The following is a 25,116-nucleotide window of genomic DNA, read 5'->3' as shown; positions in this document are numbered from 1 at the left end:
AAGCAGTGTCATTTTGTACCACTGTCAACATTTCCCCATGCTGCACATCCCTGCCCATTCCTTGATAATCCTTGACTCTGTTGCTACTTATGAACCTCCTTTCTGTGCCTCAAAAATATTCAATATCTCTGTCTCCAATGGTCTGCGGGGAAGAGAGTTCCAAAAACTCATAGCATTGAGAAAACAAAAAAAAAGCATCACCTGGGGTGTGAGGTTTTTTTTTGTCTACTTCCCAGAAATTGGATATAATTACATTGGAAGCCGTTCAGAGATGTTTCACTTCATGTATTCCAGGGATGAAGACCTTATATTGTAGTTACTCATAGAAAGAGAGGTGATCTTACTGAAATATACAAGACCTTCAGCAGCGTGCACCAGGTAGATACCCACTGGGTATTTGTATAGTCCAAACTTCTTGATATTTTTATAGAGCCTCAACCGTGTGGAGGCAGGGCATTCTGCCCATGAATCCACACTGACCCAGCGAACAGCATCCCAGCCAGACCTGCATCCCCCCCCTCCCCCCATCCTATCCATGTAACCCTGAATTTCGCCTGATTTACTCATCTAACATACACATTCCTGGGCACTATTGGCAAATTAGCATGGCCAATCCACTCTAGGCTGCACATTTTTGGACTGTGGGAGGAAACTGGAACACTGGGAGGAAACCCACACAGACACAGGGAGAATGTTCAAACTTCACACACAGGACCGCCGAGTTTGGAATTGAACCCAGCTCCTTGGTGATGTGAGGCAGCAGTGCGAAACACAGATACACCATGCTCCTCCGTTAGTTATATACGTTACTTGTGTCTGACGAAAGAAATCTGCTTGACTTGTTCTTATCACTGAACCTGACCAGTCTAAGATTTTGTCATCGGCCATATCACCAATCTGGTCACATTTAATATGTGATGTGAGTAGTGAAGGAGTGGGAGTGGAAAAGGAAACAGTGACAACCTCCAATCTCAGTCAGAACTGGAGTGAGGAGAAATTCACTAAGTGGGAATTTATTCACATACAAATTCTCCTTCCCAGAAGTATGGGATGGCTGAAGCTTTATATTATATCAAGGCTGGCTTTGTCTGATTTCCCACAGATAGGTGTATCAGGGATGATGGTGCATGGAGAGAAAGGTGCAGCTGGGACCACAATGAAATGAGCCACGACCTTATTTACTGGCGGAGTAGTGTCAAAGGGCCGAATGGCCCACTCGTATCCCTTAGCCCTATGTTCTGATGTTCCATTCAGCCCTTCAGACCTGCTACACAAAGGCAGATCGAGGCCACCCCGATGGTTAGGTGTAGTTTGGGAAATGTAATTTGAAAATCCAGGCTGAGCCAGGAATTGTACCGCACCGCAATCCCTCTTTTCAGGCTTCCTGTCTCAGTAACTTCTGCTCCAGATGTGGGTCATGTTACAGATCCAGATTCGCTGTGAATACAGCCCTCTACAATATTAGCTCACAGAAATCCTCTGCTCTCCCAGAATGCAACATTGTATAACACCATTTTCAGGAAAATAACCGGTTACTTTCCAGAAGAATAACATAAGAACGTAAGAAATAGAAACAAGAGCAGGCTATTCGGCCCCTCAAGCCTGCACTGTCATTTAATAAGAACATGGTTGATCTATTTCAGGGATCAACCCCACTTTCCTGCTCACCCTTTGTATCCCTCAACTTCCTCAATCCAGCCAGTCTGTAAATACATTCAGTGACCCAGTCTCCACAACCTCTGGGTTAGGGAATTCCAGGCAGTCACTACCTTCTGAAAGAAGACGTTTCTTTGCATCTCAGTTTGAAATCGCTATCCCTTATTCTGTATCTACAACCGTGAGTTCAACTCTCTGCCCTGGAATTGATGCACATTCTCAAAAGCTACCTTGTCAAGCCCACTCTGCATCTTGTCCATTTCAGTAATATCATCCACATTCATTTCAACTTCAATGAGCAAACGCCTCACTATTTTAGATATACTCAATAATTCAACCCTTTCATTCCAGGAACCCGCCTAATGAACCAAACCTAGTTACTTGCTGCATCAGCATGCTGGCGTTATGTTTCAGACACAAAAACAATCCCATCACTTGGCACTGTTCCTTTTGTGCCTGTCCTCTCCATTAAGTAACAGCCTGCCTTTTGGTTCTCAGTGTCATCCTCAAACTCGGATATATATTGCACTTAACTCTGGCTTTCAGTAGAGATTGTAACTAAATCTTGCCATTGGACTGATATTTGTGATACTCCAGCAAATACATTTCATCAGGAAGATCTATTAACCCTGACAGTCCGATTTCTATGTGTTAACCAACCGTTATCCCATGCTAATATATATGCTGTCAAATTATGAGCTTCTGTTTCGTGTAACAAGTTTTATTTCGTGAAACCTTATGAAAAATCTCGAGAAAGCCTCGTGTCTACCAGATTCCCTTTATCATGTCCGCTTGTTACATTCTCGGGGATCGCCAGAAAAAAAACTTTGCATGATTTAACAGGCAAAATATCGATCGCCTTTCACAAAACCATGTTGACTTTGTGTGAAGCTTTTCTAAATGCCCTGCAATTCTTTCCTTAATAACAGACTCTTGCAGATTCCCAACAATAATGTTGAGGCTAAATGGTTACCGCTTTCAGTCTCGCTGTTTTCTTGAAAAGAGGCGCCACATTGTAGGGTCTCCAGTTTCACTGGAACATTCCTGCAATCCAAAGAGTTATGAAATATTTCTCACAGTAACTCCAGTCATTCTGTAACCGCCGCTTTTAAAACCAACTGTGAATTACTGCTGACCTGTGTACCTCTTATCTGTTTATTAAAAAGCCTTGTTCCTTTTGTTAGAGGCAATTCAAGAACTTCCCTCCTATTGCTACTTTGATTATATCATTCAAATACTTACAGTGCCTTCTAATGTGAGGAATGATATAAAATTCTGGTGTAAATTATCTGTCTGTTCCCTCTAGGCATACCCTCCAAACATCCTCAATATATTTTCTTGACTTCATTTCTACCAAAGAGCATACATTCATCTTGAACTTTCTTTATATACACATTAAAGCTTGCACTGCTTGCTTTTATATTTCTTGCCAGTTTTCTTACATCATATCTTTTCTTCCCCTTTTCCTTGCTTTCTTGATTCATAAAGTCATATCGCGCACAAACAAACCCTTTGGTCCAACTTGTCCATGCTGACCAGGTTTTCCAAACTAAACTGGTCTCATCGGCTTGCATCTGGCCCATATGCTTCTGAATGTTTCCCATTCATATGTTTGCCCAAATATCTTTGAAATGTTGTAGCTGTACTTGCATCTTCCTCTGGCAGCTCATTTCATAAGCAAATTACACTCACTGTGAAAACTGTGAAATTACACTCACTGTTGCCCCTTTGTCCCTTTTAAATTTCCTCCTTTTAACCTTAAAGCTACGTCATCTATGTTTGGACTCTCCTATCCTCTCAAAAAGGCCTTTGCTATTCACCCTATCCATGCCTCCCATGATATTAAAACTTCTAGAATGTCACCCCTCAACACTCCATCTGATCCTAGCTTCAAGAGCAAGCATTTAAAGGTAAGCACTGCAAATTTGTAACAGTATTAAAAATGACAGAAAAACAACACTCAGCCCAAACTTCACAATGTGATTTGTTTTTCTCTATGTTACAATACTAAGTCAGCAGGAAACTCTTACTAGTGCGAATAATACGTCAAGCAAACACATTCCTTTGTCTAAAGGGATGATGATCTCTACAGAGAAATCGTATCTCTGGCCAGTTCTATGTAATAAAAAGAATTCTTATACCATATGGTCAGCATGCACCTTTAGCAGAGTGAGATGAAGGCTGGGTGTACTTTTTGGATTTGGGATCACAATGTGAATTCAGTGCAAAGGGAGAATGGTGTTTTCAATACGATTTACTCCAAGACAGAAACTTTCCGGAATGACATGTGAGTGGGAGGTCTAAAACAGCATGAATGAAGAGGCCGAGCCGCACTCAGACCAGAGGCAAGGTGACAGCACAAAACGCAGCTTGATGCTAGTGCAGGGAAGGTAGACTGGATCAAAGAGCTTCAGGTTAAGTGGGGAGGGACCATAATGTGAGAGAATGTGCTCTATAATTGGAGATGGAAACGGATGGAGCAGCAATCGCATGGGTTTCTGGGGGGAATTCAGGAAGCACAGCTGAAAGTCATGCCCAGCATCTGGATATGATCACTGAAATAAACATCCTAAATCTGACCCTACACTAAAGCTCATCATAGTATCCTTGTCAACTGTGGGTGGTACATCTTCTAATCGAGTCCTTCTTTTTGAACAAAAAAACAATTATTTCTGAGCGTTATTGAATATCTGCTTGAATGTCTGCCCAGGTATACCCACTGACCTTCCTCTGGGTCTACTTCCACATCCCGCTTAAGATCAATGTGAGACAGAAAGCGTCAATTTAGATGTCTGGTTCTTTTCAATCATTCAGTGGGGAATTCTGCATGTGGCTGTACACATGATCAGCGGAGACTGACTCCATTCTCCCAGTTTCTCTGTCTCTGTTGTTTCTGTTTGATGACGCCACATTCCAGTGAACTGCTTGTGACGTGACCTCCTTTTCCTTCAAATCAGAAATCCGCTAATTCCGGTGGACAGGCCCTTCAGCTGTGATTATCCCATCTCCCGGGCTTCTGCCCTCACTCTGTCCCCTCCTTCCCAGAACAATGATAGATCTCCCCTCGTCCTCACTGTTACTGTACTAGAATCCACATTTACAGAATCATCTTCCGCCACTTCCACCATCTCCAATGGGACAGCACCATCAAACACATCTTTCCCTCACGATCACTGACACCATTTCATAGGGACCATTTATTCTGTGACACCCTCCATCATCCCGATCTCTTCTCAACTCCCCCATGACACCTTCCCATGCAATTAGAGAAGCTGCAACACTTGCCCATTCATCTTTCCCTCCCCACTGCCCAAGACCCCAAACACACCTTCCAGGTGAAGAAGCATTTCACTTTTACTCTATCAATCCGGTCTCCTGTCATTGCTGCTCACAATGCTGTCTCCTTTACACTGGGGAGACTAAACAGAGACTGCTTCGAGGACCACTTTCACTCTGTCTGGAGGAATAACCCTGAGCCTCTCATTGCTTCTCATTTCAATAACCTACCTTGCGCTCATCCTAACATTTCGGTCCAGTGAAACATTACCCAAGATCGAGTAACACCTAACTTTACACTTTGATGTGTCACAGCCTGCAGGAGTTAATACACAATTCCAAATTCACAGTCTGAGTCCATTATGGCTATTCTCCATTTTTCATATATTCTACTTCCTGGCCTCCCAATGATCTCGTCTGTGTCTTTTTTTTATCCTGCAATCAATAGAGACAACCCATTCCTGCCATCCACACTTTAATTTACACCAATTTTATATCTGTTTCTCTTTCATCACAAATAAAAGCCCATCCCTCTGTGCCATTGCGTCTCCACATACTCTGTTTCCTATGATCCCTCGTCCACTTTTGCCAAAGCATTAAGCAGCCCTTTTCAGTTCTGAACAAGGGCCACACTGGACTTGAAACGCTATCTCTGCCTCTCTGTCTCCACAGATGCTGACAGAGCTGCTGAGTTTCTCCAGAAATTTCTGGTTTTGAACATGTTCAAACGTATATGTCAAAGCTGCTCAAATGTCCTGACCCACTTGGATTGCCATACACTGGGAGGTGAAAAGTAACAAAAGATGCACAAATATCTTGGTTCTGAAACTACATAAGACTGGTGTAATATTAGAAATGATAGTAAAAGTTTCTTTCAATACATAAGAAACAAACGACAGGCAAGGATAGACATTGGGCCACTTCAGACAGATGCTGGAAGCCTCGTGATAGGAGATAAGGAAACAGCAGCAGAACCTAACAAGTACTTTGCATCAGTCTTCACAGTGGAAGACATGAGTAATATTCCAAAAATTAAAGGGAGTCAGGGGGCTGAGTTGAGTATGGTTGCCATTACAAAAGAGAAAGTGCTAGAAAAGCTAAAAGGTCTTCAAATTGATAACTCTCCTGGCCCTGATGGACTACATCCTAGAATTCTGAGGGAGGTGGCTGAGGAAATAGCGGAGGCGTTGGTTGAGATCTTTCAAAAGTACTGGAGTCACGGAAAGTCCCGGATGATTGGAAGATCGCTGTTGTAACACCCTTGTTCAAGAAAGGATCAAGGCAAAAGATGTAAAATTATAGGCCAATTAGCCAAACCTCGGTTCTTGGTTAAATTCTAGAATCCATCATTAATGATGAGGTTTCTAAATTCTTGGAAGAGCAGGGTCGGATTAGAACAGGTCAACATGGATTTAGTAAGGGGAGGTCATGCCTGACAAACCTGTTGGAATTCTTTGAAGAGGTGACAAGTAGGTTAGACCAGGGAAACCCAGTGGGTGTTATCTACCTAGACTTCCAAAAGGCCTTTGATAAGATGCCACACGGGAGGCTGCTGAGCAAGGTGAGACCCCATGGTGTTCGAGGTGAGCTACTCGTATGGATTGAGGATTGGCTGTCTCACAGAAGGCAGAGAGTTGGGATACAACGTTCTTTTTCAAAATGGCAGCTGGTGACAAGCGGTGTCCCGCAGTGTTCAGTGTTGAGGCCGCAGCTGGTCACATTATATATTAATGATCTGGATGAAGGGACTGGGGACATTCTAGCGAAGTTTGCCGATGATACAAAGTTAGGTGGACAGGCAGCTAGTACTGAGGAAGTGGAGAGGCTGCAGAAGGATCTCGACAGTTTGGAAGAGTGGTCCAGGAAATGGCTGATGGAATTCAATGTGAGCAAATGCGAGGTCTTGCACTTTGGAAAAAAGAATACAAGCATGGACTACTTTCTAAACGGTGAGAAGATTTGTAAAGCCAAAGTACAGAGGGATCTGGGAGTGCTAGTCGAGGATTCTCTAAAGGTAAACATGCAGGTTGAGTCCGTGATTAAGAAAGCGAATGCAATGTTGTCAATTATCTCAAGAGGGTTGAAATATAAAAGCACTGTTGTGCTACTGAGACTTTATAAAGCTCTGGTTAGGCCCCATTTGGAGTACTGTGTCCAGTTTTGGTCCCCACACCTCAGGAAGGACATACTGGCACTGGAGCGTGTCCAGCGGAGATTCACACGGATGATCCCTGGAATAGTAGGTCTAACATATGAGGAACGGCTGAGGATCCTGGGATGGTATTCATTGGAGTTTAGAAGATTAAGGGGAGATCTAATAGAAACTTACAAGATAATACATGGCTTGGAGAGGGTGGACGCTAGGAAATTGTTTCCATTAGGCGAGCAGACTAGGACCCGTGGACACAGCCTTAGAATTAGAGGGGGTAAATTCAGAACAGAAATGCGGAGACATTTCTTCAGCCAGGGAGTGGTGGGCCTGTGGAATTCATTGCCACGTAGTGCAGTTGAGGCTGGGACGCTAAATGTCTTCAAGGCAGAAATTGATAAATTCTTGATGTCACAAGGAATTAAGGGCGACGGGGAGAATGTGGGTAAGTGGAGTTGAAATGCCCATCAGCCATGATTGAATGGCAGAGTGGACTTGATGGGCCGAATGGCCTTACTTCCGCTCCTGTGTCTTATGTTCTTATAGTCTTGTGGTAATTGCTTTCCACTCCAAAAAAAGGAACTGTTTATTCTGACTCACTTTTACTTTCAGCTCTCTACCATTCTCAACCCTTGCCAGTATATTAGATCTCATTATTGCACACTGTTATGGGCCAGGACAGACCACCTCAAGTCATTTCAAGGAAGTAGTGCGGACTCAAACTTTGCTTGTTTCCTTAAGCAGGTGTAAGGCGGATATTCCAGGAGTGACGAAGCTGGTCAAACCACTTAGTTTTAAATAAAACAGAATTTATTTTCAATGTTACGGAAAGAAACACAAACAGAAGTGAAAAGCATGCAGAATAACAACCTATCCGAAAACCTAACAGATTATCCTAATTTAATGATCTTAGCAAATTAAATTAATAAGGAGTGGGTACACGGGAAGACCAAGAACTGAATTTCAATCCAGCCTACAAAATGTAGGGCATTACTGTGTGACATGATTCGGGATGACAATACCAAGAGACAGCCAATTATAAGTCATATCCATGCTGCTAGTTCCACAGTAAGTAGAACTAAAGTAACTATTCCCAGCTTTTGTCATTTTAAAGTTTTATAAATAAATATTAAAAAATATTAAAAGTTGGCTACTCAACTAATATTCCAGGTGAAGATTTCTGGTCTTCAGTAGCACTCCACTTCTCAACTGAGAATCTGAAAATGGTTGAAAGCCATTGGGTGGTACCGTGGCACAGTGGTGAGCACTGCTGCCTCACAGCGCCAGGGACCCGGGTTCAATTCACCACCTCAGGCAACTGTCTATATGGAGTTTGCACATTCTCCCCATGTCTGTGTGAGTTTCCTCCGGGTGCTCCGGTTTCCTCCCACTGTCCAAAAATGCACCGGTTAGTTGAATTGGACATGCTAAATTGCGCGTAGTGTTTGGTGAAGGGGTAAATGTAGGCGAATGGATCTGGGTGGGTTGCTCTTTGGAGGGTGAGTGTAGACTTGTTGGGTCAAAGGGCCTGTTTCCATACTGAAAGTAATCTGCATCTAAATAATCTAAGGTTTTGTTCGAAATACTTGATACAATCCCCATAAATACCCCGTGGAAAAATCAAACCCAGGTTCTTCCAGCAGAGATATCAGAGAAGGGGGGTGGGGGGGGGGGGGAGGGGAATCAGCATGTACCTTCTTCTTTGGCTGATAGCTTCACAACTGGCTGCCTGCTTTTAGTAAACAGCTAGTCTGAGAAAAAAATCAGTCGAAACAAATCAAAGCAGAGGTTCTGCGCTGGGAGAACTGGCCACTCCCCTTTCATAAGAAAAGAAGGACTAGGAACAGGAGTAGGCCACCTGGTCCTTCTAACCTGCTCAGCCATTCTGTAACATCAAGGTTGATCTACTCGTGGACACAGATCCACTTACCCGCGCTCTCACCATATCCGTAATTTAATTGATTGTTCAAAACATATCTATCTCAGCTTGAAAAACATTTACTGAAGTAGTGTCAACTACTTCATTGGGCAGGGAATTCCATAGAATTACAAGCGTCTGGGTAAAAAGGTTCTTTCTCAATTCAATCCTAAATCTGGTCCCTCTAATATTGAGGTTATTCCATCTTGTCCTAGCTTCACCTGCCAGTGGAACCATCCTCTATACTTTTTTCTGACCTCTTCCCTTCATAAATTTTTTATGTTTCTATAAGATCCTCCCCTCATTTTGCTAAATTCCAATGAATATAATGCTGATCTACTCTGTCTCTCCTCATAAGACAACCCCCTCAGCTCCAGATTCACAGAGTGAACCTCCTCTGCACCACACCCACTGCCAGTACGGCGCTTTGCAAGTAAGGAGGCCAAAACTGCTCACAATACTCCAGGTATGACCTCACCAGCACCCTGTACAGCTGCAACATAACCTCCCTGCTTTTAAATTCAACCCCTTTCTCAATGAAGAACAAAATACCATTTACCTTCCTAATTACTTGATGTACCTGCAGATCAACCTTCTGTGATTCATGCACAAGGACACCCAGGTCCCTCTGCAGTGCAGCATGCTGCATCTTTTTACTGGTACTCCTAACAAAATAGATTACTTCATATTTATTAACATTGTATTCCATCTGCCAGAACTTTACCCATTCATGCAATGTAATTATTTTCCTCTGCAAAGTTTCATAGTACTCTGCACACTTTGCTCTGCGCTCATCTTCGTTCCATCTGCAAACTTTGACAAACTACACATGCTCCCAACTCCACATCATCTTTATAAATTGTGAATAATTGAAAACCCAACACTGATCCCTGAGGCACACCACTCAGCCAGGATAGCACTCATTTATACCCAAACTTTGCTTCCCATTAGTCAACCAATCTTTTATCCATGCTAATACTTCAGCCGTAACGCCATCCAGCTTTATCTTATGCAGCAGCCTACTGTGTGGCACCCTGTCAAAGCCTTTTTGAAACCGAGATACACCACATCCACTGCGGCCTCATTGTCTATCTTGCTCGTAATGTCTTCGTAGATTTCCAAAAGACTAGTTAGGCATGATCTGCCCTTCATGCATCCTTGCTGCATCTGTGAAATGTGCCGATTTATATCAAAATGCCTTGCTATTTCTTCCTTGATAATACAGTCAAAGCATCTTATCCACTACTCAGATTAAGCTAACTGGTTTATAATTCTCCAACATTTATCTACCTGCCTTTTTAAACAGTGGCGTCCCATTTGCTGTTTTTCAATCTGCTGGGACTGCCCCAGAGTTCAGCAAATTTTAGAAAATTACCACAACTGCACTTGTTATGTTTCCCTCTACCTTTTTAGTACCCTGGGATGCATTCCATCTGGGCCAGGAGATTCGTCTACCCTTAGCTCCATAAGCTTGCCCAACACTACCTCCACTGTAATAATGATTGTTCACAAGTCGTCACCTACCCTCATCTCTTTGGTAAAAATAAGGACTGCAGCTGCTGGAAACCAGATTCTAGATTAGAGGGGTGCTGGTAAAGCACAACAGTTCAGAGCATTCTTGATGAAAGCTTTTGTTCGAAACGTCGATGTTTCTGCTCCTCAGATGCTGTCTGAACTGCTGTGCTTTACCAACACCACTCTAATCTAGAATCTTCATCTCTTTGTCGATTACTGGCATGTTATTAGTGTTGTTCACTATGAAGACTGATTCAAAATACCTGTTCAATGCCACAGCCATTTCATCATATCCTGGAACTAAATGCTCTTTCTTATCCTCTCAAGGACCAACATTTAAGTTAGCCACTCATTTTCATTTTATATATTTATGGATTCATCTGCTATCTGTCTTCATATACTGTGCTAGTTTTTTTTTTCTCGTGTTCTATCCTACTTTTCTTTATAGCTCTTTTCATGGCTTTCTGTTGACCTTTAATCTTTTCCCGATCTTCTGGGTTCCTGATGTTCTTGGCCACTTTGCATTCCAGCTCTTTCAGTTTGATAGCCTTGCGTATTTGCTTAGACACACACGGCAGATTTCCCCTTTTCTTACAGTCTTTTCTTTTCACTGAATATACTTCTGCTTAGGACTTTGAAAAAATCTTTTGAAACTCCTCCACTGCTCGCCAACTCTCACCATAAAGTATTTGTTTCCAGTTGACTTTTGCCATGTCCTCCCTCCATTCTGTTGTAGTCTGCCTCGTTTAAGCACAGGACCCTGGTATTGAATTTTATCTTCACACTCTCCATCTGTGTTTTAAATTCAGCCATACTGTGATCATTCCTTCCAAGTTGATTCCTAACTATGAGGTCATTAATTATTCCTGTCTCATTACACAGGACCGGATCTAGCATAGCTCGCTCCTCATTGTACGTGTTTTAATTTTAGACTTGAAAACATTCCCAAATTGTCAAACCCAGACTTTGCAGATTCGCTGCTTTTAAGACTGCTTTGAAAGAAAAACAAGGGCAGCATAACCTTGTTAAACAAGTAGCATTGTCACAACACTACACTTGGGACGTCATCAAAAATGATTCTGATTATCCAAATTCACTGCACATATTGCTTCGCCATAATCTATTTCGCAGTCGGATTCTTAAATATGATTCGCCATTACTAATTTGGTATTGACTTGATCCATGTTCATTCCTTTCAAATTAACTTAATTCTCAAAGTTCCCTGGCAAAACATTCTTTCTAATAGATTCTTGCTTTGTCCTGACGGCTTCTTTAGTGCTAAGCAGACTGTAATTCCCTGCTGTCTCCCTGCCTCCTTTAGAAATATTGGGGTTACATTTGCTGCTCTCAAATCTGTCAATTCAATAATCCGGAATTTGGAAGATGGCAAGCAAAGTATCCATTATTCCGATAGCCACCTCCTTTAGGAATCAGAGATATAGATTATCATTCCATGGGGATTTATCAGATTTCAGTAGAAATAATTTCTCCAAAACTATTTATAACTGATTTGATTGTATTTCCTTTCTTTCTCAGTAGACCTAGAATTGTTTGGAAGCACCTTTTTTAAAATCCTTTCGTAAAGGCAGAACTGAAGTAGATGCTTCATAGTCTGCCATTTTCCTGTTCTCCATTCATTGGGTTTGGATTGTAAGGAAGCTACAATTATCTTTTCCAACATTTCACCTTGGTATATTGTACGTTGAGAAAATTTTACATTTCACGCTTGTTAATGTACTCTTCCAAAATCCATTACTTCCTGTCTTAAGCTGTTCAATGATTGACCTTCCACAGCCATACAATCACAGAAGCATAGACTCTGTACCATCAAAAATACAGCACGATCTATATTACTCCAAATTTCCCACATCAGTCCCGTTGCCGTGAATGGTTTGACACTTCAAGTGCTCTTCCAAATATATTTAAATGGTTGTGAGGTGACCCGTGATAACTGTCCCCGTTCGGAAGTGCATTCCAGATCCCATGACCCTCTGGGTAAAAATAAAATCGCTGAATCATCTCTAAACCTCAAATCCTTCCCTTTAAAAGTGTGCTCCCCTGTTCTTGGCCATTTGACTAAAAGGAACAGCTGCTGTCTATCTACCCTGTCCATGTCCCTCGTAATCTTATACTTCTGAATCACGTCCCCCTCAGCCTTCTCTTATTCAAACTAAACAACCTAAGATTATCCAGCCTCTCTCCATAATTGATATGCTCAATCATTGGAAACATCCAGGTGAATCTCTGCATCCCCTCCAGAATAATCACATACTTCCTGTAATGTGGCTCCCAGAACTCCACGCAGTATTCCATACTGGCCTCACCAAAATGCTACATAGATCTTGCAATCTATGCCTCGATGAGTAAAGGTTATGCCTACTGCTTCCATTGACTTCTTACGTAACCTTTTATTATCCCACGTCACATTCAAGAATGTGTGGAACAGCTCCCTCTGAGCTTTCTTGTGTGCTACAATTCATTGCGTATTCCCCATTTAGTTCCTTCTTCTAAAGTGCATCACCTCAAATATCAGAGTTACATTCCATCTGCCATTGATCCACACATCTGACCATTCCATCTCTATCTTACTGTAACATAAGACCTTCCTCCTCACTGCCAACCACCCTGTCAATCTTTGTATCAAACACGGACTTAATTATCACACTCCCACTGCCCCTCTACATTCACACCTGCACCATTTATTAATGACACAAGTAGTAAAGGACACATCACTGATCACCACTGTGTTATACCATGAACACCGGTCTCCAGTCACACAAACAGCCTTCTAAAACCACCTATTTTGTGCAAAATTTTCTTTAACACTATCTGAAACACACTGGTGTATAGCTCCCTGCTCTATCTCTACAACCCTTCCTATAAAGGGTGTTCTCCAGTCCTCGGATACCTCACCTGTGACCAGATTCTTTTTAAATATTTGCATCAGCGACTTTCATCCCTTGTCTCCGACAGCAGCCTGAGATGTAACTGATTTGGACATGGGCATTGGTCCAATTTTATACCAGCCAATATATCAATCCATGCTCACATCTTACATCAATCTGTTCAAGAGCTTCCCAGTCCATCTTCTTGAATTCTGCCTCCTACTTTTCCCAAGTAAAACAGACGTGACGTTCTCATATAACAATAAATCAGCGTGTCCAGTTTCACGCATAAATTTCTGCCTTGATCCGAGACCAAGTCTCCTCAGCAGACCATCGTGCCATCTGAGGAATTAATCTGGAGAATGCCCATTCAGTATATGTGATCAGAATATTTTACTTAGATCATGACATCAAAATTGTACAGGTACAGTCTCCCCAACTCTCTGTGTTACTCGTGCAGAATGTCTTTCCTTCTAGTAGGAGCTAATCACTGCAGAAGCTGGATCTGTACTGCTAGAAACACATGCTAGAGATCACAGTGAGTCCGACAGCATCGTAAAGCGAGAGCAAGCTGACACTTTGAGTCTAGTTGATTCTTCATCGTCTGTATTATGATTCCGTTTAAATGAAGGCTTTAAAGGGACACAGCACTGAAACCTGTGGCACACCAGCGTACACTGGTCTGCAGTCACACAAACAGCCTTCTACCATCACCTATGTTCTCCAATAGTTTCTCTAATGCTTACCTTCCCCGTTTGCATATGTTCCTCCCAATACACTTTGCTTCAATGTTTTCTGCTAACTTACTGTGTGTGCTGATTACATCTCCTCCTGAATATCTTGCTGTACCATATTCACTGATTCGCCATTATTTACAAATACAAGAGATATCTTCAAGAAAAAAATTGTAAATTGTAACTTCCCTTTCATAAATGCAGAATAATTCACTTGAAATTTGCTATTACTTTCTCAGTGTCCAATAAGATCTTCGTTACAATAGGTTGCAACAGATTCCCTACTGTGGATGACAATTAACTGGCCTGTAGTCCTCCACTCTCCCACTTCTTCCCTTCGTAAATCATTTGAATGCATTTATAACCTTCCGAAGTGAATACAAAGAAATACAGTGGTCCCTTTTGCAATCAACGTGTGTATTGCTGTTTTCTCTGAAATTTCAGTTTAAATTATATCCAGTCTGCCAGACTGATCAATCCTCATCCCAGTTCTGTTTCCAAATACTACCTCGTAACTGTATATGAATTATTTTAGTCTTTAGTTACAAAGGTCCCGTGGTGACTTGATATTTCTGGGAGATTGTCTGGATCTTCCTCTTCAAAGACAGATGCAATGTAACTGTTTCATCTCTTTGTCATTTTTTCTGTTCTCTACAATAAATTATCATATCCACACATTCGCTGTGCCACACTTGATCTTGATTTCATTTTCCTTTCAAGTATCAACAGACGCTTTTCGCCTCCAGTATTTACAATTAACAAAGAAAATCACAGCGCAGGAACAGGCCCTTCAGCCCTCCAGGCCTGTGTCTATCCAGATCCTCTATCTAAATCTGTCGCCTATTTTCTAAGGATCTGTATATCTCTGCTTCCTCATATTAAATGACGCTATCGTCCCCCCCCCCCCCACCCCACCACTACCTCAGCTGGCAACACATTCCAGCCACCCACCACCCTCTGCGCAAAGAACTTTTCGAGCATATCTCCAATAAAGTTTTCCCCTTTCATCTTGAATTCTTGACCCCCAGTAACTGAGTCCCCCACTCTGGGAATAAGCTTCTTGCGATCCACCCTGTTTACATCTCTCAAGATTTGTAGACAACAATCAAGTCCTCCCTCAACCTCCGTCTTTCTAATGAAAACAATCCTAATCTACCAAACCTCTCTTTATATGTCGTTCTCTCCATACTAGGCAATATTCTGGTGAAAATCCTCTGCCCTCTTTCCAAAGCATCCAGAGCCTTTCAGTAATGTGGCAACCAGAACTGTCCGCAGTATTCCGAAGGTGACCAAACCAAAGTCCTATACAACTGTAATACAGCCTGCCTACACTTGTATGCAATAGACTCCAACAGATTCCCTCCTGTTGGTGACGAGTTAACCACTGTGGTTCTCCACTTCTTAAATTGTTAGAAAGCAGAAGGAAAGTCTGCTATATGCCTTCTTGATCATTCTATCGACCTGCCACTTTCAGCACACAATGGACCTGAACACCCAGATCTCTCTGTACATCAATTTTCACCAGGGCTTTTCCCAGTTACTGTATAATTCCCTCTCGAATTGGAACTTCCAAACTCCATCACCTCACATCTGCCCATTCTCCACTGAACTCTCCAATCTATCTACATTCAGCTGTGTTCTCTGACAATCCCCTCAACTTTCTGCTACTATACCAATCTTAGTGTCATCTGAAAACTTACTAATCAGACCACCTATACCTTTCTTCAGATCATGTAAGTATATCACAACAAACAGTGGTCCCAACACGGATCCCTGTGAAACACTACACAGAAAAGTTCTCCATTTTGAGAAACTCCCTTCCATTACTACTCTCTTTCTCCTGTCTAATCCAGATCTCTAATCCATCTAGCTAGTACACCATGGACCCCTGCAACTTCACCTTCTCCATCAGTCTATCTCATCAAACGCATTACTGAAGTCCATGTATATGACATCTACAGCTCTTTCTCCACTATCAACTTTGTCATTCCTCAAATAATTCTATTATGTTTGCTAAGATGTGACCTTCCCTGCACAAATCATGGAAGGTCTTGTGTAGAGTCCGACTTGTTTAACCCTGGAGTCATACTGGTTTTATTTCTTAAACAGGACTTTATAAAATGCCACAATGATTGGCTGCGTACAAATTGAATGTTGTTTTGAACAATACACAATCTATCCACAAATATAAATCTGCAAACGCACATTATCCCCCCAGATTTATATGTGTGAGTGTGCGAGAGTTGCGGACTGTGTGTGTGTGTGTGTGTGTGTGTTTGGCGGGGGGAGGTGACGTGCGAGTGAGAAAGAGAGGATGTGTAGGTTTGATTCCGTGTGTGAGTGAAGGAGGGTGTATGTATGTTTAAGGATGAGAGTGAGAGACTGTGCTCTCGTTAAGACACAGACAGATTTGGCAGATCCCTTTCCCCACACACACCCAGTCCGTGGTTTCAGAGCTTCCATGCCCTGCAGCCTCTGCTCCATTTGTTGTTCATATTACAGACACTGATGCTGTAACTACAGTCCCCATGCTCCATCCAGAGTTGGGTCACCACATCCGCTGGGCTCCCTGAATGTCTGAGGTTGCTCACAGCACAACCTCCAGCAAACCACCCCCAGCCCCTCCACTAACTTTTCAATAACAGGAGATAATCAGACTTCCCTCCACTAAAAGTGAGATATCTACTCAGTTATAATTATACTTCAGGTTCCTCCTCGTGTTTCTGACCACGCGATCAGCTGTGAGGGACAAACATAGGCGTTCAGTGGACAGGCACAGACCAGGTTTTAAAGACATGAGTACAATGCTGAAACTTCCTGTCCAACATGGAGCACCACTGGGGACACACCGGGAAGTGAACAACAGCCCGAAGCAGAACCCCCTTTCCATGGAGCACCACACCAGCAACAGTCCAAAACACACACCGCTGTCCAACATGGAGCACGACGTGGGACACACCGGGAAGTGAACAACTGCCCTGCACACACCCACACACCTCTTCATGAATTACCTCAAGGGACACACTAGGAAGTGAACAGCAGCCCGTCACACACTCCCCTGTCCATGGAGAAACACATGGGACACAGTGGGAAGTGAACAATAGCCTGACACACACCATCACATTATTCTGAATTTGATAATTCCAGTATTCGATACACGACCAAAACCCAAGACCAGGGATAGATAGAAATGGACAGAGATATTCACATTAAAGATAGAAACGGACAATTTATACAGAAACAGAGCATGTTATTGAAATTTGAGAGAAAACAAAGGGAGTGGGTCTATCTGGAGCAGTGAGACCTTGGCGGATCAGGTCACAGGAATGACAACATTGAATAAAGGCATTGCCAGATAAGCTGACCAAATTTGTTCCACTAAATTCTGAATTTGCCTCACAGAACAAACGCAGAAACTGTACACGAGGACAAGTAGACAACCCATCATGGAGAGCAGCGCAGCTTATGCCAGTTTATTGCTCAGTAAACCAGACTATCTGCCCAGCATGGAGAGCTGTGCAGACTATCCCAGTGTTTTGCTCAGTTCGCTGGACTATCTAGCCTGCATGGAGAGTTGTGCAGACTATGCCAGTGCATTGCTCGTTAAACTGGACTTTCTGGCCAGCATGGGGAGCTGTACAGACTATGCTAGTGTATAGCTCGGTAAGGTGGACTATCTGCCCAGCATAGGGAGCTGTGCAGACTATGCTAGTGTATAGCTCGGTAAGGGGAATATCTGGCCAGCATGGGGAGTTGTGCAGACTATGCTAGTATATTGCTCAGTAAGCTGGGCCAGATGCCCAGCACGGCAGTATTGCAAAGCTTTGCCGGTATATTGCTGCTACATTTGCACTACGTAACTGACTAACACGGAACAATTTGCCACCCATACTGCGAGTGACAGTAAATGGGCTACCACAATTAATGTCTCTGCATCTTCATGCATCAGTTCAAGGCAAGGGGTTTTATGTGCGCGTGTGTGTGTGTGGTTCTGGGGCAGTTTAGATGTGAAAACATTGTCGAAGAGAGAGCACACCTGGAGGAAATCAGTTTAAAAGTTGAACAACTGTTAGGGCTTGGTATAATGGACAGAGAGAGATAGTTCATGGGCAGCTGTTAATGATGTACTTGTGAATATTAAAGTAAAGACATTGCCAGAGCCAATAGCATTATAGATCAGTACGTACAGGAATAATGGATGGATGGGGAGTTCAGTGTGATATCAGATATGAGCTGTGGAGTATTTACGCAGAGTTGTTTCTGCAGGTTTGCAGCTGTGAGTGTCAGCAACAGACGAATGCCATCTTTAAGACTGTATTTCACAGCTCATGGTTCAAATAACAGATTGGATGAGCCAGTGAAGTATATGCTGGATTTATCAGTAGCTAAAATTAGGAATGGTCAGGGTATAGTGTCAGGATTTGGTTCATGGCCAAAGGAATCACCACTGTTGTTATTTGTCTCTTTCAGCTTCAGTTATCGGCCGGGGACGAGATGGAGTCAGAGGAAGCAAATGTCATTTGTAACCAGGACAGAAGACCAGGACCTCAATGCTTTCAATATTTAGATAGCAAATGCAGTGATACAGCGAATCATGGTTCACAGCTGTAACTGAGCAAGTCAACATAGCAACCCATGAGTAACACTGCTAGAAGCAAGGAGGGAGAGAGTGAATTAACAATTTAGTAGTGGTTTATCAAGTGAATATCTGGATTCAGAGTCTTAGCAGGAACAATAACAGTGGCAAGGAGAGTAGAGTGAAAGAAAGATTTATAGAATTAACGACTGAACACTGAGACTTACCAGGTACACCAACAAAAGCCAGGATTGGATAATAAAAATATTGTATAATGTAAAGTGCATATTTGATCCGCCACGATAATGACCTTCGATCATAATATGTAGAAAGATACCAAACATCCAAATATAAACTCCTGTCCATTCTTGTGACATTCCAGTCTAATGTTTTCAGATTCTGATTCATTGTTGAAACAATCCAGACTCTTGTGCTTAGACTCTGATCCCTCCCCCAGTCTCTCTAGAGCTGCTGATTCCTGTTAACACTGTCGGCGATGCTCCCACTATAATGTGGGATAGCACATTGAATTGAGCCCATTTATCATTAAAAGATGGAAATCGTCCACTGGGATATTTGCAACCCTTGGAGACTAACATTAATCACAATCACTGAACAAACAATTCCAGCTAACCCCTTCCTGACATCACTTTTAATATCCCAATAAAAGGGAACATTTACTCGGTGAGGGTGGAATGGATGGGCGTTTCTTAGGGATGGCCCATAAATCTTTCAATCTTCTTATTGTTTCTTCCGTGTATGTGGGAGTAGTGCCAGAACACTGCAGGACTGTGTATATTACATACTGTTTATAAAGGGCGACAGTGGAAAAGTAACAGACCGGCTGCATAAGGTGACTGGTGGGGTAATTTCCAGAGCCAATAAACAAGTGTATATATTTATTGTCCATTTACTTTGTGCAATGTTGCTCCTGGTTTTATGTGCACTGTTGTCAAATTCTTACATAACCTTGGGACATAATTCAGAGCATCGAGACTGCAGGGCAGGAACAGGAGGAAGTAATTCTGTCCCCATGCCTCTGTTACAAAGGGACAGGGAGGCCATTGTGCCTCTCAAGTCTGTTACAGAGTGACAGGAGGAGGCCATTCTACTTCTTGAGCCTGTTATTCAGTAACTATCAGTTGTAACATACTTACGGAGAAGAATAGTCCGAATATAAATTTTAAAGTTTTAAGTTGAGTCAGGCCAACGATGAACGTTATATGTTGGCACTTTGAAAAGCTGTGTGAGGCCTTCACAAATGAGTTATAGAGTCTAGCGAAAGCATGTTTCTGTCTATAAGCAGGGTAAGGCTGGTAGGTGTAAGGAATGCTGAATGGCGAGCAGAATTGAGGCTGTGTTCAAGAAAAGGCGGAAGCATATAATAGGTACAGACAGTAGGGATCGAGTGAGTCCATCATGGAGTACCAGGGATGTAGGCTAATACCCAAGAGGGAAATCAGGAGGGCAAAATGGGGACATAAGATATCTTTCGAAAGTAGGGTAACAAACATTCCAAAGAGATTCTACAAATACATTAAGGTCAAAAGAGTAACTAGGGAGAGAACAAGACCACTTAAAGATCAGAAAAGTGACCTATGTGTGGAACTACAGGAGATCGGTGAGATACTAAATAAATATTTTTCATCAGTATTTACTGTGGAGTAGGATATGGAAGGTAGAGAACTTGGGGAAATGAATAGCGATATCTTGAAAATTGTCCATATTACAGAAGATGAGGGGCTGGATATTTTAAAATGCATGAAGGTGGATAACCCCCTCTGACCTTTTATGTGACTACTGGCTAGGCTGATGGATTTTAGTACAATGAAGGGCATGAAGGTTATTCTGACCTTAGAGTAGGATAAATTGCTGGCACAACATCAACAGCTTAAGGGCCTGTACTGTGCTGCACTGATCTATGATCCGTGAACTAATCAGATGTACCCCAGATCTGTTGGGAAGCTAGAGCAGTAATTGTTCAGTCTCGAGCTGAGATATTTGTATCATGGACAGTCACAGGCAAGGTTGTGCCATTGTCTAAGAATAGTTGGTAAGGAAAAGCCAGGAAACTGTAGACAAGTGGGACTGATGTCATTGGTGGGTAAGTTGTTGGAGGGGATTCTGAGGGACAGCATTTAATTGTGTTTGGAAATGTAAATTCCGATTATAGATCGTCAACATGACTTTGTTTGTGGGTAATTGTGTCCCACTAATTTGATTTAACATTTTGAAGAAGTGACGAAAAAGATTGATGAAGACACAGAAATATAACTGTGGAATAGAATATAGACTTTAGTAAGGCATTCAAAAAGTTTCCACATGGTAAGATCACATGGAATACAGGGAGAGTTGGAGGTAATTGGCTTGAAGGTAATCGACGAAGGAAATGTTTGTAAACTTTTTTTTTGGACTGGAGGCCTGTGACCCGCAGTGTACCCACAAGGATCTAATGAATTTTGTCATTTTATATAAATGATTTGGATGTGAATACAATAGGAATGGCTAGTGTGCTTGCAGATAACACCAAAATTGGTGAGGTAATTGACAGTGAAGGTTAACTCAGAGTGAAACGGGACGCTGATCAGATAGGCTGAAGGGTCGAGGAGTGGCTGATGGAGTTCATATTAGACAAGTAGAAGGTGTAACATTTTGTTGAGGCAAATTCTGTTAGCATTAATAGGTAGCATCCTGGGAAGTGTTTCCAAACACAGACAGCTACATAGAAATTATAGAGGCCCTGCAGTGTGGAACCAGGACATTTGGCCCAGCGAGTCCACACTGACCCTTCAGATATCATCCAGGCCAACAAATCCAAACGTTTCCCCGGTGACTCTACATTTCCCATCGACAATCCACCGAACCTGCACATCGCTGGATACGGCGGATCAATTCAGTGAGGTTACTGAACCTAACCTGGACATTTTTGGGCTGTGAGAGGAAAACCAAACACCCATAGAAAGCTCACACACACACAGGGAGAAGGTGCAAACACCGCACAGAGAGTCACCAAAGGGTAGAATCGAACCCAGGTCATTAGTGCTGTAAGGCAGTATTACTAGCCACTGTGTCACCAACTGCGAGCGAGACTGCATCCTCCCACATTCTCTGGATCCGTCACATCTGTTCAAATTATGTCAAATTCCAGTGCGGTGATTCTGACAAGCCTTCATTTACCTCCACCCCAGGTTTCAAATTTTGAATGACAGGGCCTTAAGCTGTGACTGACACCTTGCCTGCTGTTCTGCCCTCACCCCTTCCCCTTCTTCCCAGATCAAGTTGTCCATTAATACTGCAGCATGCAAGATAATTGCTGATCTAAAATAAAATGAAGAGCTGCATATACTGGAGATCGAAAACAAAAACGGTTCTGACGAAGAATCCCCAAATTTAAAAAATGTTGACTCACTCTCTTCCTACAGAGGATTAGGAAAAAGTGAATTCTGAAATAAATTCCTGATGAAGTGCTTATGACCGAAGCATCGACTTTCCTGCTCCTTGGATGCGCCCTGACCTGCTGTGCTATTCGAGGACCAAACTTTCAACTTTCTTCCTTCAAATGGTACCAGACACGTTGAGTTTTGCCTGCAAACGCTTGTGTATCTAATTTCCTGTTTATAACATGCACAATTTTTCCCCTGCAGTACCTACTTCCATGCAAATCTCTCATCATCAGCGTTTGCTTCTACTTCTTGTTTATAAGGTCCAGTCAAATTGTTTCTGTGTAATCTGATTGCAAGGGTGACATGAATGGCAGATTCAGCGAGATCTTTCCTGAGACCTTTCTTGATGTCACAAAACCTCGCTGCACTTTGTTCGAACAATACATGAATTGGAAAAGCAGAGAAGGATATGGGCCAAGTGCAGGGAAATGGGGTGAATGTGGACGGACATTTTGGGTAGTAAGGACTAGTTTTGGCTGAATGGCCTGTCTCTGTGCATGACTCTAAATGAAAGTGGTTTTGGGTTTAGACAGAGAAGGTGAGATTGAGAAACAATGTCTTGGAAGAATGTGACTACAGGTTTCAGAATACTGATTTATAGACATTTCAATAGCATCCGGCAAAATATGCCAGTATTGCCAGGAATGATGGTGAACAGGATATAGGTGTGAGTTCAGATGATGGAGAATTTTGGATGAGTATTTGTTCAGCAGCTCTGTAACTGTGAATGGTGTCAGCAGAATCTTCAACTCATTGGGCGGAATCCAACAATAATTCATCTTTGTGTGATTTTCATTGAGCGTGACAGAGGGATTGTCTGAACGAGGCCGAGCTAGTTTCCTGGTGCTATCTTATCGAACTCACCTCATTAACAACCCATCCTACCCCATGGTATCCCTCTCATTCAATGCCAGCCTGATTCTCCCACCCGTCTTGGCTGGAGGTACACACCATCGCCCGTATGTTCCCTGATATTCCATGATCCCTGACAGTGGTGCCATCTTTAAAAGGACAATGGGCACACGATTGAGCTTTCCTCAGTTTGGAGCTGCCCTGTACCATTTACCCAGAGCATGGCAAATTAAGGCCAATTACACCACGGGTTGTCAACAGGGTCAGGGATGTCCTGGTGGATGAGTTACTACATCTCTTCATGATCTGAGCTCACCACAGAGCTCAGTGCAGTGTCTGCGGTCTGAAGAATGCTCAGTAACACACGACAAGCATCAATAACCTTCCCCACTCTGTCAGGATGAGGGTCACTGTATTCTCTCTGCTCCCTCACACTCACTGTATATCTGTTATAGCACCGAACCCTGAACAAAGCTCATTTTCCATCACTCTCACTCCTGCATGCAGCACCTCCCCACCCACCGCCCCCCCCCCCCCTCTCTCTCCCCCTCTGTTGCTTGCCTTTGTAATACTCCCACAAATTGTAGAATGATTTGGAGAATGCTGATTATGGCATATTCCAGATAATATTCTAAATAATTCCCAGTTTCAGGAAAATGGCAGTGCCTCTTTGTGTAAAACGTTAGGGGAAGGAACAGTGTTTTTTTTAATCACTTGCAATTAAAATCCATAATGAGGACATTCAGCCCTTCAAATGTGCTGTGACTGTCTCCTGAGCTTCACGTTACAGGAACTTTCAATCATTCAGCCCCCTGGTTTCCTGTCACTGACCAGACAACACTCAGGCACTTTTTACCACGAGTTTCTTTAAGCATGTGTTCGGGGCGCATTTCCCATGGGGATGGATCCTCCATCAGCTTTTTACTTTCATGCGATGCTTTGCATGCCTCGCACAGACCAATCAAAAATATTCTCTTCATTTATGGTTATCGATATCTAATCACAATTAGTAATTCTGGTTATTTCACTTGTGTCACCTTATTATATTCAACCAAAGAAAGCATCTAATCACCTGTCTCGTTATAAAATACAATTTCCAACGGCTTTTTTCCCCCTCAGCCATTATCTTGACCGTCATCTGAATCGTACCTTTTCCCTTCTTATCAAAGTTTATATTTTACTTTGAGTTTGGCTATTTCTGTCTATAGCAGCTGTGCAGTCTCCCACTCTGTTGGCTGGCTGGCTGGCTTGTGATGCAGAGGAAGGCAAACAGCGCAGGTTCAATTCCAAAAACTAACGGAGGTTACCAGGAGGGTGATGTCCTGTCAACCTTACCCTGTCACCCGCGATGTCATGACCTTGAGGATAAACCGCAATTTGCGGTCTCACGAATGCGAAAGTGGTCCTTTGGGACTCTATTCTATCTAGGATAACATGTTATTTTTTTCAAAAATATTGTTATTGCGAGAAAATCTTCTTAATGCTACAATGAACCAATGAGTACCCAACTCAAAAAAACAATGCAAATTGAACAAAATTACACCATTGTGCATGTACATATAAAACAAAAAGGTAAATAAATGGACAGAAGAAAAACAAATGAATAATACCACTCCGTGTGACAAAACTTTGGCTCTCGACCTACACAAGCATTAACTAATACACGTCCATATGCCCGTAATTCCTCCTTCCTGGACACTAGAATCATTAGTCAAGTTCGTCATAGCTATATAAAAGTTCTTATTAGAGTGGCAGATCAGCCTGTATCTTGGTAATTCAAAAAGGGCTGCCATGTCTTATAAGAATCCTGTATTTTCTGTTGCACCATACCTTTATAAATGTCCAAAGGGCGATGCTCCATAACGAGCTTGTGAAAACGCAACAGCCCCGGGGGGTTTTCAGGCACCAAACACAACAGAATTTTTTTCTGAACACAGAAAGTGAGGATATTGAAGTATTTTTTTCCCCTAAGCACAACTGAGTAAGATACACTGGGCAGGCCCAGTAAAAGGGAAACCAGATCCATCTCCAATTCAGTCCCCAAGATCCTCTACATAACACACCGCTCCTATAGCGCTGGTGCGAGGTCAACAAGCAATGAGTAAGAGTGCC

Source organism: Chiloscyllium punctatum, chromosome 17 (assembly GCF_047496795.1).
Source record: "Chiloscyllium punctatum isolate Juve2018m chromosome 17, sChiPun1.3, whole genome shotgun sequence".
In the NCBI taxonomy this organism is placed as follows: Eukaryota; Metazoa; Chordata; class Chondrichthyes; order Orectolobiformes; family Hemiscylliidae; genus Chiloscyllium; species Chiloscyllium punctatum.
This window is presented reverse-complemented; position numbering follows the sequence as displayed.